Below are 14,051 nucleotides of genomic sequence, written 5' to 3'. Positions count from 1 at the left end.
TTGATAAGACTACAAGGTGAGGGGACAATAGCTTTGTAGATGACCTTGTTTCTTAGATACCATATGTTGTCCATGGCTAGTGCAGCAAAAATTTGAAATTCTTGGGATTCATCTACAAGTATTGAGAGTGTAGTTGCAGGGTTGAGAATGATCTTGATCCATTCATATGGGGTGGCATGCAAATTTTTCAATGTCAATGGGCCATTTTGATTGCCTCCAAAGGATCCGAGAGAAAAAAACAATTTAGAAACAGATGATTAGTGGTTTCAACTTCAGTTTTACAGAGTGAGCAAAGAAAGTGTTCCTCATCCAGATTGACAAAGTTTTTCAACAAAACTTTTGTGAGAAGGATGTTGTGAGTGACTTTCCAAATGAGGAGCTTGAGTTTGTCCTGAATTTTGAGTTTCCACAACTTTTTCTAGTTAATGTCAAGGGTAGAGAAGAATGAGTGATTTTTCATTCTAGCATAGGATGATTTAACTAAAAACCTTCTCGAGTAATGGTGAGTCCATCTTGTCATTGATAGAGGAGGAAGTTGAATCTAGATAATGGAATTCTTGAGATTTTTGTTGCTGATTGTGGAGTGAAAAGAGTTTGCAAAAATATTGTATTCCATCTTATAGGTTCCTCTAGAATGAGCTCTACAACTCTCAAGTTTGGCTGAATGAGATTATTGTGAGGGTTAGGTTCAGGTATATGGGAGGGGATGGAGGGGATCCAAGGATCACTCCAAGCATGAGTGGAGGTACCATTATTGATTTGAAAACAGATTCCAGTTTTGATGAACTCTCTTTGTTTTAGAAGACATTTCCAAAACCATGAGTTAGTCACTTTTTGTTTTACCTCAAACGAACTGAAATTTTTCAAGTATTTGTGGGATATGAAAGACTTCTAGAGACTATTTGACTCATTTAATAGTAGCATGTAAATTTTGAGCTGAGAGCTTGATTGAAAGTGAAGCAAGTTTTGAGTCCCAATCTACCAAGGGATTTAGGCATATAGATGGAGCTCCAAGATTTGGGAGTGAAACTTTTTGAATTGTTTTTATCGTGGCCCCACCAGAATTTTCTGAAAATACCATCAATGTGTGAAGCAATTGTTTTTGGCATTCTGAGAGTGGTCGTGGTGTAAAATGGAATGAAGGTTGCTACTATTCTAATAAGAGAGGTTCTGCTGGCTTGAGAAAGAAGTTTAGTTTTCGAACCCTGAAGTTTATTTTCAATCCTTTCAATGGAGTCCTTGTAAATGTTTTTTTGGGAAGGCTCAATAAAGAGAGGAAGTTCGAGGTATCTAAGTTTTGAGGGATAGCTTTTGAAGTTTGAAAGATCTTTAATCTCTCTTTTGGTGCTGATTGGAATATTGTTGCTGAAGTGGATGGATGATTTGTTGAGGCTTATTTTTTGGCCAGTTTATGTATTTGTTTAAACATTGAGCAAAGGAGGTAGCAGTGGAATTTGAGGCTTTACCAAAAAGGATTAAATCATCTACAAAGAGGATACGGGACAGGGTGGTTCCTCCTCTAGAGATGCTGATTCCATCAAGTCTGTGAAGGTTTTCTTCTCTCAGCATTAAATGACATAACACCTCACTTCCAATAATGAAAAGAAAGGGTGACAGGGGGCCACCTTGTCTAAGACCTCTAGAGGGATTTATATGACCAGTTGGGGGAGCCATTGGGAATGATGGAATAAATAACAATTGAGATGCATTCTTTTATCCATCCTATCTAGGTTTGGCTAAACCCAAGACTGTTGAAGATATTGAGAATGAAAGATCCATGTAGTCAAAGGCATTCTCCATGTCAATTTTAATGGCCATGAACCCATTTTTTCCTTTTTTCTTTTTGAGAGGATGGCAAACTTCTTGGGCAAGGATTGTGTTGTCTTGTATTAGTCTTAGGAGGATTGTTCTTAGTCTGTTTGCAAGAATCTTTCCAATGATTTTGTAGTTTACATTTGCAAGATTGATTGGGCGAAAGTGTTGTATAGAGTTTGGTGATTCAACTTTCGGGACAAGGGTAATGTTGGTATGGTTCATTTCTTTGAGGAGTTTTCCCTGAGTGAAAAAATTGGTGATAGCTGCAATGAGATCCTCTTTTTTTTTTTTTTTATCACATCCCAGTATGATTTGTAGAACAAACCAGTAAATCCATCAGGTCCAGGGGCTTTTGATGAAGGGGTTTGCTTTATGGTCCTGATGATCTCATCTTCGAAAGGAATGTTGTAGAGAAAATCATTTTCTTCTTGAGAGATTTTGTGAGGAAATAGGTCTCTAGGTCAAGGGGTGGTTCAGGATTTGTGGAATTGTAGATGTTTATGAAATGATCCTTGAATTTTTAGGAAATAATCTCAGGATCAGAGGTCCATTCTCTATCACCAGTTTTAAGAGTTTCAATGGACCTTCTTTTGTGTTTGACTGTGATGGAAGCAAAGAAGTATTTGGTATTTAGGTTTGGAGTGGTCAGCCAATTAGTTCTAGACTTTTGGCGCCAAAGAGCTTCTTCTCTAAGAAGTTGTTCATTGAGATTTTCTTTGAGATTATTTTCCAAGATGATAGAGTCAGGAATGGGGGGTCATTTGCTTGTATGATGTGAATGGAATATGTCAAGTTTCTTATGTTAGTCTGAATGTGACCAAAAGATTTTTGTTCCAGCATCTCAAGGCAATTTTTGTGGCATTTAGTTTCTTGACCAAGATTTTACCAAATACTTGAGAATTCCAAGCATTTTGGATTATTTCTACACAAGAGGGATCTCTAGTCCAAAATCCCACAAATTTGAAGGATTTTTTATTATTTCCTGGTCTAGAGGTGACTAAAATGAATGATCAGAGGTTGTTCTTATTAAGTTCATGACAAAGGCATCAGGGAATAGAGAATTCCATTGCAGTGATGGCTCTATCTAGCCTTTCCCTAATATTGCTAGACTCATATCTATTGTTTGACCATGTATGTTTAGGACCAGAAGCTTTAAGGTCAATAAAACCATTATTTTCAATAAAAAGTTTGAGGACACTCGGATTGGAAGGGCTAGCAAAATGTTTGCCACCAAACTTTTCATTTTGACTGAGAATGGAGATAAGTCCCCAATGATGACATTTGGGCTTGGAAAGGTGCCCCAAGTTCATGACAAAAGTTTGGGCAATACCCCAAGTTCAAAAGCCAAGGGCAATGACATGGATCCAAGTACACTAATAGGGACATTATATTACTAGTAATATTTACAACCTCTACATCTAAACCAGTATGCCAGACAAACAAAAGACCTCTCCACTTTCCAGATGGGGGCATATGAACAAAAAGGAAAAAGCCTAGCCTATTCACAATATTAGCAGTTTTACTACAAGCCAGCAGTGTTTCTGAAAGAAATATAGCATAAGGATTGTGATTCCTGATTAATGACCTGAGAGACCTAAGTGCACGGGGATGGGCTAAACGCCGGCAGTTCCATGATATCAGCTTCATGGGGTGCTGTAGAATATATGGAGAGAATATGTGTCTGTTCTTCTTTGCACGCTTTTTATTCTTTTTATTCTTCTTCGTTGCTGGAGTGTTCTGGTTATGAGAGGCATGAAATTTTGTCAAGTGACCTTTGTCGAGATTTAGGGAGTTGCTTGAGTCCATTGAGAAAGACATGTCATTGTCAGCATCCACTGAGATGATGGTTCAAAGAAGATATTTTTTCTGAAGAGGGGTTGGTGCTTTGCTCTCGTAAGGGAGTGATTTCCTCATTCCTAGGGTATGAAGATTTGGTTCCTGTTGTGGTTTGTTCTCAGGGTGGGGATATGGAATGATTGGGATGGGTTCTTCATTGTGGGCTTGGGTTTGGGAAGGGTGGGTTGGGCTTGGGGTGAGGTCTTGAGGAGATGATTGGGATGATTTGGTTTGATGTAGAGGATTAAAGGAAATTTTGGGCTCACCAATAAGGAAATTTCGGGGTTGTTTGATTGATGGTTGATTGGGCCTTGGTTGGAATGGAATTGTGCAATGATCTATTTGAAAACTGATGGAGTGGGGGAATCAGAAGATATTATATGTGGGAGCGGACCGATTGGTCTTTTTCATGGGGATCAAGTGGCTACAGTGACAGAAGGATAGGGGACATTAAATGAGAGGCCACATGTTTTACAGGGGAGATGTTTCTAAAGGGTTTAGGATGGACAGAAAGGGGTTTGGATTGGAAAACCTGAGGTAACTTTTGGCTTCCCATTAATGGTATTGAATACAAAAGCTGGGATGCCGGATGTGTGACAAATGTTCCATTAGATTCACTTGAGGGGGAGAGAGGGTCTATTGGAGACTTTTCCTGTAGATTGCATGAGGCTGAGAAGGAGGTTAGTGCCAAGAATGCACCGCAACCAACTTCTGCATGGAATTTTTTTGGTTTAACGAAATGAATTTCTTCTCCATTTGCATGCTCAACCAATTTTCCTTTGCCATTGGACAAGACTTATGATGGGCCACTGCTTTAGATTGAGGGAGGGGGGGATGATTCTCTAATGTGGATAGGAGGGGGAGACAGTGTTCTTGCTTGGACCAAATGTTTGTGTGTTTCAATAGGGGAAGTATTCTCTACCATTTTTGGAAACTATCTAGGATCATGCCCCTCTGCACGAAGCTTGTGACTGAATTTTGGCTCAATGATTTTTCCATAGTTGAGAGGACAGGATTGTTGGATGTGGCCAAGACTACCACAGATGTAACAAAATTTAGATAGTCTCTCATACCTGAACGAGACTTTTGATGGTGGCATGTGGAGCCTAGGAAGAGTGAAGCCGTCTATCAAAGGTCTAGTTATGTCTACTTCAACCTTAATACGGAGGAATCTTTTGATTGCCATTGAAAGAATAGTGTTTTGGTCTATTTCCAGTGAAGTACCCAGAACTTTCCCAATTTTGATGGCATTTTCTAGTGTCATTAGCTCTAGTGGGAGACCATAGATTTGAATCCAGAAAGCAATGCACTTCAAATCAACTTCCTGCAAACTTTGACCGGGATTCCACTCTTTCAGTACCATATGGAAACCTTTGACATTCTATGGCCGCTGATTATAAACTCTATCTTTGTCTTGGGAGTTTTGGAAAGTAAAGAGGAAGGTGTTTGAGTCAAGGTCTTCTATGGTGAGGCCAGTGACAAAACTCCATACAACTTCTATAGTTGAGTGAAATGTGTTCGTTGAGGGGCTTTGTAGAAATGAGCTTCCCCACTAGTGTACAATTTGTGATTTTTTGAGCTTCCTCAGTTGCGGGTTTAAGGATAAGGTCATCCTAGGATAGGGCTTTGGTTTGTGAAATGAGTTTTTCTATTTCTAGTGTGTTTTAAGTCATGGTTCTTTTTCAAGTGTAGACGCGGAGGAGTAGTTATGATTAGTGACGAGTGGTAATAGTGAGTGTTTTGAGGGAGGGGAGAAAGCTACTGGGGGAGGAAACAGGACTCATATCTTGAGAGAGACTGGCTTTTTTTTTTTTTTTTAGTTTAGATAAAAATTATAAGCTAGGTCTCTCTTATTCATGAGACTGTGTACGTAACTACATGTAATTTTTAAGTTAATTATTTAAGGTGTGCAAAATTTGCGTAATGCTTTTTAAGTAACATTGGGTCTAGGACCGTGAAAAAAGTAAATGTTTTTAAGGAGTAAAACTATATACAGTTTTAAAATATGCAAGACTCGTACAATTATTTTGAAAAAATAAGTGGAATATACCATGAAGAAGTAGATTCTTTAACGTAACTCTCATGAATATCCAAAACATACATACTTTAAAACCGTGAAAAATTTTCCTTTTTTAAATGAATCCCAAATATGCCCCCACATTATTTTGAATTTACATATCCTAAAACTATATCTAACATTAGTTACAACACTAGCATTGCTTTCTCTATATGCATATGCAAAATCACATATTTTGGAGATTGATTTTGCCATTCAAGAAAAACTCCCCCATTAGATCATGCCTCTTTGAGCCAAATAATAAAAAAGTATTATTATTTAGTTTTTCCTAAAATTATTATTATTTATATATTTTGCAATTACAGAGAAATATTGAAGAAGACAGTGAAGGTAGAGTTTTTGAATGTTTAAACAAAGATTCCAAGAAAGGGAAAAAATAAGAAGAAGATAAACCTACCGTTCAAGATATTAGAGAAGAGGAGAGAAAGTAATCGTGTTGATAAAATAAAATAAGATTTTTCATTGGTGTTGAGACAGAGAGGGAGGATGAGAGAGATAAAAGTAATAAAATAAGATTTAGGGAGTGAATAGTGCATCTTCAAGTTTGTAGAAATACTATTCATAGCTATGCAAATTTTTGGATATGCATAATTCAATGTAGTCTAATATAAGGACATATTATGCAAATATGTAGATGCATATGTATAATCCAATGCTAGTGCTCTTAGAGCATTCACATTCGATGTTGCAAACGTCATTTTCCCTTATAATTTAGGGGGAAAGTTTAGGATTTTCACCCCAAACCCTCCTCCGACCGAATCCCTAAAATGAGGATCTTAAAATGGGAATCCCTAAAATGTGATTTTCATTGGTTCCCTGTCGTTGGTCCTGCTTCTCCTTCTCTTCAACCTTTGGGTGCCTTTGTCGTTTTCGCCCCTCCCTTGCACCGCAGCCACTATCGACGACAACCTCTCCATCGGTTCATCACTGTAAGTCTTCCTCATCCCTTCTCTGTTTCCTCCATTGCTGGATTCCCCCATTCTCTCTCACACACACTGATCTGTTCAGCTTCCTCCATGACTGGAATTTCGTCCATTTGGGATCCTCCATGACTGTTTGCATCGAGCTTCTCTATCGTATTTCACTGATTTGGGATCCTCCATGGCTGGATTTTCGAATCCAACACTTTTACTCAAAACCCTACCATATGCTTTGGGTTTTCAGATCTGTTTGTGCTTGTGTTTTTCTCGGATTTTTGTTGCAATGTATACATACATGTGCTAAGATTACCATTTTCTATGCTTCGATTTGGGGCTATTTTCCATTGATCTGTGAATTGCAATTTAAGGGAAAAAACCCTAGATTTTTTTGAGCAATTTATTTATACATGTGTTGAGATTGCCATTTTCTATGCTTAGATTTAGGGCTAGTTTTCACCAATTTGTGAATTGCAATTTAGGGAAAAAAAAACCCTAGATTTTTTTGACCAATTTATTTATACATGTGCTGATATTGCCATTTTCTATACTTAGATTTGGCGCTATTTTGTATTGCTATGTGAATTACATTTTAGGGAAAAATAACCTTATCGTTGTCAAGACTATGCAGTTGTATTGCTTGTGCTGTTGGATTACTCTATGCTGTTTCAATGCTATGTGATGTTGGATTGCTTTGTACTGTTTCATTGCTTTATGCTATTTCATTACTCTATGTCGTTTCATTGCTCTATGTTGTTTCATTGCACTATGATGTTGAATTGCAATTGAGTGTGGATAAATACATTACAATGCAGTTTTTTTTTTTTTTTTTTTTTTTTTTTATAAGTAAGCATAATATGATCAAGATACACATTACAATCACATTAATATATTACAATCACATTAGTACTTCTATGTACGTGTATGTCTTGGCTTCTATCTTCATTTCCTTTAACTCTGAACATTAATATTGAATGTTTTTGAATTATGCCTTACTTAGTTGTACTTGATATTTGTGTGGGTTTTTTTTTTTTTTCATCTATTGTTGTTCATATTCTCTTATGCTACTTGAGTTGTGGCTGAAGAATTAAAATCATGAAGTAGTTGAATTTCTTTGTCATCTAATGGTTAATTGTTGATAACTTTATACCAGGAAATTAGCAATGGTCTGGACTCTGACTTCAAGCCTGTGTTTAACTGTACTGTGTAGTGTTATTACCAAAACTGTTTTGATACTGTATTTGCATATTTTATGCTGATTTCCATGTCGTTTATCACCTTTATATTTCTTTTCATTTTGAATTCCACTATTGTTGGGTCATTTGCAGTGTTTGGTACTGATCAATAATTATTTTTTGGGAGAGGGGGGCTGCATGTCTACTATAAGATTGTGATGATGGTGTTAGTGGGGGATAATTCACAAGTGTTAGTGGGGCTTGATCGATATGACAGGGTAATCCTCACCCAAATGGACATATTATATTTTGTGATTGTGACGCCCCGACTCCCACGTACAAAAACAAGAGAATTGTGACGTCAGGATGATGACAACACGGGTCACGCATCCCAACGAAATGTGCTCAAGTATGTGCAACATGCAAAAATGCACAATAAAAATTGTAGCGGATAATATAAATAAGTCATCTAAGTACCAGAAATTTAAATACAAATATTCAAAACAAATTACCTTTAAAGAGTAATACAGTCATCCCAAATATATTACAAAGGCAACACATAAATTGATAAAAAATGAAACTCGATAAACAGGAGCAATCCCAGATCACTCCACCAACGGAGCCAAGCTAAGGCTCGTCATCCTCATCTGTATCAAAATCTGCGTTACCACAAAATGGTACCACAGGTAAGTATAAACTAAACAACTCTCGAGATAAAAACATATTAATGCAACCAACATGCATTCATACGACAAAATCCACTTAGCCATAAAATATCATTTTTCCCAAAAAATGATTTTTTCCAACACACGCCAAAATCTCATTTTGGCCCAAAAACATAGTTTGTTATTTTCCTAGAAAATGATTCACACAAAACAAACCATTTATCGGACACTGTAGGCAGGAATCGCAGGCGGAACTCTATCACCGTCTCTGCTTACCACCATTCCTACCGCGTGCACCGTAGGCGGGAATCACAGGCGGGACACAACCACCATCCTTGCTTACCACCATCCCTACCTAGTGCACCGTAGGCGGGAATTACAGGCGGGACTCTACCACCATCCCTGCTTACCACCGTCCCTACAGTCTCTTTTCCTTTTTCTCAAACCAGTCAATTTAGTCGTTTCAAACACACTCAAATCATTTCATATGAAAATCTAATTTTCAAATAAACACATGAAAATCCAGTTTTCAATAAATACATGAACATGAATGTATGTACACGAAAACCCAGTTTCATTTACAAACATGATCATGCGTGCAATATGCCATGTACATGAACAATGCCATAACAATAACCAACAATGCAAACCAAACACACAACAACTCCGTCCACAATCCATCCGACTCCCGAACTCCTCGGACTCAGTCCGGCATAACCAACCAGTTCACATATAAAATGTGTTAGTGCAAAAATACATTTAAATCACAAAGTTCTTTAGGAAAATACTTACAGTACTATATAATAATTTCCGAAGGATTACGAAGCTGCAAGAAGTGGCGGCTCAGCAACGTAACAGTGTAAAATACACTGTGGCCATGGGTCTCAAAAACCCACTTTTCAACGGAGACAAACTAAGACCCGAAATTGATAGGGCAGGGCCTAGAGAGGTTTGTGAAGCTAGTGGTGGTGGTGGTTTGCCGTGGGTGGCGGCGCAAATGGTGGTTTTAGGCCAAAAATATCCAAATCGGAAATGGGGTTGGATGTACTTCACCGGTGACAGATCGGAGCTGGGGTTGGGTCCATTGGGTTGCTAGGAGGTCAAGGATGAATTGGTGAAGAAATGGTGGCCGGAGGTGGCGCGAAGGCTGCGCGCGAACGAAGAGAACGTCGCGGCTTGGTGTTACGCGTGGAGGAGAACGACGGAACGAGAGGAGCTGGAATTTGGGAGGTGGGGTCGCTGGCCGATGGAGAATCTAACGGAAGGGGTGGTGTCGCCGGACGGAGGCGCACGGCTGCGGACTGGGCAAGCGACGGAAAGCACGGGGAGAGAGAGGGAAGACGTCGTGCGGGAAGGGGAAGAGCAGAGGAAGAAAAGAAAGAAAAGAAAGAAAAAGAGAGAGAGAAAAAGAAAAGTTGGGAAAAGAAATGAGGTCCAGTCCTCACATCTTGAGTCACAAAAATGATTCAACGAAAACGATTTTAAAACAGCAAATCAATTAAAATAATTTAAACGTAATAATACAATGAAAATAAAATAATTAAATCCCACAATTAATTAATTTAAAATAAAGAACAATTTAAATGCATTACAATAATAAATATTAAGAAAAGATATCAAATTTAATTTTCAAAATTTTAAAAATCATAACATAAACCCACTAAAAATCTACCAATTTTAAAATAAGAGAATAAATTTTTGAATAAATAAAAATAATCATTCAGTAAAAATACACTAAAATACGGGGTGTTACAGTGATAGTTTTCAAAAAAGGCAACTGGGGTTTGGGTAAGGTTTTGCAGCCATTCGATATTGGACTCATGGCTTACACATGCTGTAAATAGAAAAAACCATTCTAAGCCCTATGGAACACACATTCGATATACAGCACTGGATGGGAATGCTCTTATTTAGCATGATGCTTTTTGTGATTTTGCATGGTGTTTGGATTTGCTTTGATTCTTTGTGGATTTTGTCAATTAAATTTATTTGTGTTATATTGTGATATAGAAGTAATGTTGCTCGATTTTCTTTGTTGGATTAAACTCCCTCGACTGTGGTGATGACAAAACCTCATGGGGATACAGGAAATTTAGTACATACCTCCATGGCTAGGTAACCCGGACGGCCAACAAGTAGTGGCAACTGGTTGTTGTAGCTATTCGAGGATGCCAAATTTCCTAGATCTTACCATTCGGATCCTGAGCCGGCTAGCGAAGTCACTTTCTCCATTTGTTTTGTTTGGTATGATATTGGTTATGTATCCCTTAGCTGTGATGATCACACAGTTGAGTTAATGGTTTGGGTATGTTTGAGGGTCTCACAAGAGAAAGTTGAGTGTCAAGAATGGGAATGCTCACTGTTTGTTTACAAACTTGAAGCAAAACCAAAGATAACATCATCCAATGCCTGGGTCAAGTAGTAACACTAGTAAAATCTCACGCTTAGCAAACTATCGTCAGTATAAATACCCAGTATGTTATTGTTATATTAAAGCATCACGACAAACTGCTCATACTGAGGATAATGAAAGCTACCAATTTTTCAGTTAAGTAAACTATGAGGTAATTTTGCAAATTATTGATGGTCTGATTTTTATGAATTATTGTGGTACATGGGTCATTTAAAAATTTCAATATTTGTCAACTGTGTAGACTGGGCAAGCTTGCAGGTTTTTCTGTTAGTATGATCCTGAAATACCAGCATATGACCAAAAGACAATTCACTGATTAAAAACTGAACTTCATAAGGTACAAACTTCAATGGATATCCAAAACGTTAGACATTAAATAGAAATTGATTTAGAGAGGCGTTAGAGAAAACTCGAGAAAACGAGTTTGATTATTGTGATTTCGATGTCGTGGTTATTTGTTTTAACAATTTATTTTAGAAAATTTTGAGCAATCCATGTAATAAACTTTTTGGATTTGGTGTATAGGCATTTTCAGCGTATGTAATTATAACATTGTTTCATTCATGGCACATGCAATTTGTGTTTTGGGGCTACTGTGAATGGACAAGAGTAGTACTTGTATGGTGATATTTATTATTTATACCATTGCAATTCTTGTAATTTATTTATCATTTACAAATATAATAGCATTTGAAAAGGTGAATATTAATTATTTTTAAATTTGTAATACTTTTGTTACTATTCTCATACCAGGATAAAAAATAAGTTTCATGTTCAATAATTAAATTTATGTAGAAGCTGATATTGCTTAACCTAAGAAAAAAACAAAAGAGGTAGTAGTTAACTGTTAAGATTGTAAATGGAAGCGAGAGCAAACATTAATAAAGAAAGAATAGAGAAGAATATTTTAATAGAATAGAGAATTTATAAGGAATGAGATATAGGAGGTTTTTGAAATATTAGTAAAATTTAGGATAAAATTTGTAGAATGGTGTATTTGAGTTAAAATTTATGAAACTTTATAGGGAATGAGATGTTAATGCTCTTAGATTTACAAGTGCATGTAGTCATATTGCTGGTTCCTATGTTTTGCTTCTGAATGAGGAAGCCTAATTTCGGGTTGGGGTCTTTTAAGGCTGTGCATCTGGACTGGATAAAAATTCGGTCCGGTCTGAAAACTGAATATCCGGCAGATCTGGGCGGTTAACCACCTGGATTATTACTATGTGGTTAAATAAATTTGTAACTGCCCCGATCCAGACACGGATCCGGTTTGGCCATGCAGTTACCCGTGATCGCACTATTTAAACAAAATTATGATTAGGTCAAGCTGAAATGTCCCAGACTCCCAACCTCCAGGTGATATCCTCACTCTCTCCCTTGCTCTCTTTGGCCAAAACCCTAAGCCATTTTCTCCCGCTCTTCAGTCTCGATCATCTCTCCTTCTCTTTAGAGTCATTAGCACAGACCCATCATGGCACGGTGTCCAGGTTCGTCAACGACCAACTCATAAAGATGAAGCTTGGAGGGGTTCACGACTACAAGGGTTCTTAGAATAGCGCTAAGATCGACAACCTTGAATGCTTTGCCGTCCTAGTGCACAACAAGAAAGAGTTTGTCTTCTCCTATTTCTTTTCCCCATCTTATTTGATTTCTTTATCTCGGCCCTCTAATTTCTTGTCTAGATTTTGTTTGTGCTGTTAGATTTAGTGGGTATTTCCTCTGTTTCCCACTTTGGGTATATCTAAGTTTATGTCTTTGTAGATTTGAGTTTTTATGCTTATAGATCTAATTTTCTATGTTTATAAATTTGCTGCTTTTTTTTTTTTTTTTTAAATCTTCCAGCAAAAACGTATGTTTGTATATCTACAAGCTTGCAACATTATTAGTCTCTCTTAAATGTCGTGACATTCGATCGGTATGGTCATCTCTCTTTTATTGTTTGCTTAATGAGAATATATATATATACATATATATATATATATATATATATAAATGAGCAGAAAAATTAAATATCGGGATGTTGTTTTGGATGAGTGCTGGATGGATTTTCATTTTCATTTTCATTTTTCATTGTTTGGTTATAGGAAATGAAGGAAGACATTTAACCAAAAATGGGTTTTCGTTTTCTTTTTTAAGTTTCTGTTTGCCTTCATATCATTGTTTTAAATATCGTACCGTACTGGCCTATACGGTCAGTATATGCCGTACAGACCACTGGTCTGGTACATGTATTACATATATTTTGTACCAGGCCAAATATCGGCCATACCAGTTGATATTTCGGCCCGTACTGGCCTGTATCTTGGCCTTTAATTTTTTCTTCTTTTTCTTTTTCATTTTTTCAAACTACAAGTTCATTTTTGACCCACAATTCAGACTATGTTATTTATAATTTTTATATATGTATTTATATATAATTTATTCATATATCAACTATCCTGAAACGGTACACGAAACAATACCGGTATTGAAATATTTCGTTCCAATGTCTTGACCGATACGGCATCTGGTACGATATTGAAAACTTTGCTTCATATCCTAGATAAGCGTTCATCAAGAGTTTTTGAAGTTGCTATTATTTTTTATCTCTCTATGTTGTGGGGGTGTTTGTGTGTTAAATTTGGGCAAAAAAAAATAAATAAAATTGTAAGGTATGTTGTTGTTGTTGCAGTTAAACAGAGTTACTCATAACATATTTGACAAAAGGTTGAAGAGAAAAACTAACTAATCCAAGTTTGTCAATGTCTAAAATATCAACCTAATGCATCGTTATTGATAAAATTTGAAAGGGTTTTCATAACATTTTTTGCTGTGTTATTTTTTTACCTAATCTTTTAATTAACAGTTAGCCCATATTCCAAGGCTGAAATGGCAACTGGGAAGGTACTTTCTTTTTGTATTTATTGTGAAAAATGAGATGAAAACAAAAAAAGGATGGGTCACTTTTTTTTTTTTTTTTTTGAAAGTCTTTTCGTTTGGTTACTCAACATATCTTAACTCATCTCAACTCATCATTACAACTTTTTCAAATTTCAATACAAAATATAATAAACAATTCAACTTTTTCAAATCTCAAAATAATAACACTATTAAAAAATAATATTCTAACAATATTTTATGATCTCAATTCAACTCAACTCAACTCAGTTC

Source organism: Juglans microcarpa x Juglans regia, chromosome 7S, assembly GCF_004785595.1.
Source record: "Juglans microcarpa x Juglans regia isolate MS1-56 chromosome 7S, Jm3101_v1.0, whole genome shotgun sequence".
Taxonomy (NCBI): Eukaryota; Viridiplantae; Streptophyta; class Magnoliopsida; order Fagales; family Juglandaceae; genus Juglans; species Juglans microcarpa x Juglans regia.
Note: the sequence above shows the minus strand (reverse complement) of the source record.